Source organism: Heptranchias perlo, unplaced genomic scaffold (assembly GCF_035084215.1).
Source record: "Heptranchias perlo isolate sHepPer1 unplaced genomic scaffold, sHepPer1.hap1 HAP1_SCAFFOLD_1474, whole genome shotgun sequence".
In the NCBI taxonomy this organism is placed as follows: domain Eukaryota; kingdom Metazoa; phylum Chordata; class Chondrichthyes; order Hexanchiformes; family Hexanchidae; genus Heptranchias; species Heptranchias perlo.
In genome coordinates, this window is record NW_027138727.1 from 232 (window position 1) to 2,500 (window position 2,269).

General features: G+C 61.6%; 1 non-coding gene across 1 annotated transcript; it reads left to right on the plus strand.

The window, feature by feature from the left end:
- The first annotated feature begins 1,336 nt into the window (after nucleotides 1–1,336).
- Nucleotides 1,337–1,490, plus strand: LOC137309109 (5.8S ribosomal RNA). The gene has a single exon (XR_010959752.1). It is a non-coding gene; the product is annotated as a 5.8S ribosomal RNA (ribosomal RNA).
- Nucleotides 1,491–2,269: the final 779 nt, after the last annotated feature.

Genomic DNA, 2,269 nt, shown 5'->3' on the forward strand with positions numbered 1-2,269 from the left:
TCAATCCGTCATTTCAGCCTGAGGCGCGGCGGCCAGCAGGAGCGCTCCCGGGATTTGCAGGCCCGGAGCCTTGGTCGACCCGCGTCCGGCGCCTCTTGCGCGGGCATGAGGTTCATTCCGAAATCTCGCCGAACTTGACGAACAGGCAGTCTCGCACCGCCCTGCTTGGGCCGGTGCAGCGAGTAAGATCGGCCACGCAGAGATCGGGGATTGAGGGAATCTACACTTGGCGGTTGCACACTATAACTGGACGTTTCCGGTCGTCTTATGAGACAGGGACGGCCGTGGCGCGAGTCGGTGCTTTCGTTCAGCGGCCTGCGGTTCGGTGACACAGGGAGAGAGAGAGAGAGAGAGAGAGAGAAAGAGGTGGTGCTGGGTGCGCTGTGTTGTGCTGGCTTGATGACAAAAGCCTTCCACACTTCGCTGCCCTCTCACCCGCTCCTCATACTCTCGCCTACCCACCAACACCCGCATGTGACGCTGCTCGTTTGCCTGGCCCAGCCCCTTGGCCTACACAGCCCCATCTTATTGACGTCTGCTTCGTCCAAGTCAGTGCCCTCCGCTGGTATAAAGACCCTCTCGCTCGCGAGTCTCTTGCTGTCGGTCCACCTCTTCTCGCCGGCCCGGCAACCGCAGCTCTTGCGTCTGCCACCTCCTTGCAGCATTACACCGCAGTCGAATTTAAGGGAGCTTCTGCGGGCTCGGGTGCTGCCTGGAGGCTCGTCGTCTGGACCTCGGCGAACGGCCACTGTGAGTTCTGCAGGGACTGAACCGGTGATGCAGGCCCGGCTTTCTTTCCCCCACCACGCAGGGACACTTTGGTCGCTCTGGTCACTCTCCCTTTACGGTACAGGGTACCTGGAGCTCTCACCTCCGGCTCCCGCGAGCTGGTGCTGTCGGGGAGCGATGGTTTAAAGACTCGAGTGTCTGTCGTCGGTTGTCGAGCTGCAGCCTCAAACGTTCGAGAGAATGTGTACCTGCCCCTCGGATCGCCCCGCCAGCGGGTCGGCTTGTACCTCACTCAGTCCGTTTTGCTCTTCTCGTCCTCCCGGCAACGGTGGCCGCAGAGCACCTGCCTCTGTTGGCCGTGGTGCGGGTCGGTCGGTCGGTCGGCTCCGGCGTCTTTCTCTGACCCGCGTCACCTCGCGAGCGCCCTGACCACAAAATCTCGGTGAAACCCTTGTCTCGCTTGATGATCGACTGGTGATGCTTACCACGATGTTGGGGCCGTGCCAGGCTGGGGCTCTGCCCTCCTTTTGCCGGAGGTGTAGAGCGTTGGGCGGTCCAGGTTTGGCCCTCAGGGGGATGAAACACCAAGCCGAAAACAAAAACGTACAACTCTTAGCGGTGGATCACTCGGCTCGTGCGTCGATGAAGAACGCAGCTAGCTGCGAGAATTAATGTGAATTGCAGGACACATTGATCATCGACACTTTGAACGCACTTTGCGGCCCCGGGTTCCTCCCGGGGCTACGCCTGTCTGAGGGTCGCTTGACAAATCAATCGCACTCGCCTTGCCTCCGGGTTTAGAAAGGCGGGAGCGCCGCTGGGGTGTCGCAGAGGCCTTGTTCCTCTTTGTCCCCCTAAGTGCAGACCCGGAGTCTCCGCCTCGGGAGAGTTCGACCCTAGGTCCTTGCTGCGGGCGCCGGCCTTTCCAGCGCGGCTGTCAGTGGGTTGCAAAACGATTGACCGCGTCGCTGTTGGACTGGTGTGGCCTCGCCGAGGCCAGAGCGGGGGTTGTCTCTCTGTGGAGTGCAGAGCAGAGATCGTTCGGTGAATTGGTAAAAGCGAAGAAGCTAGCTTCTCGTGGGTGCCTTTGGTCGCAGCTCGGTTCGTCGGTAGTCGTCCCGGTCGGTGTTGGCCGAGGATAGCTTGACGCAGAGACACGGGGGGGTGAGGGTGCTGTGCTGGCTTTTTCGCGCGTCGGTGGTTTTGCAGAGTCGCTGCGTCGCTGCGTGTTGCGCTGGACTTTGCTGTCCTTCCACACGCGGCCCGCTTGACTCTGCCTCCTGCCGTTCGTGCGTTCTAGTTCGGTGCAGCCTGCCTCGCTCCTCGGTCGCTGCTGCCCGTTATTCTCCAAGCTGGCAACCGCTCCGTGCCTTCTGCTGCTTCCTGCCACGCTGCAGCCACTGACCCTTCGCCATTCCACCGGTCCCTCTGGCTCGCTCTCTCGTAATCGGGACTTACGGCACGGTGTGAGCCGAGCCCGGTCTCCCAGCAAGCCACGTGTGCGTGCGCGTGTAACTGCTTCCGCGCGGGCGGTTACAGT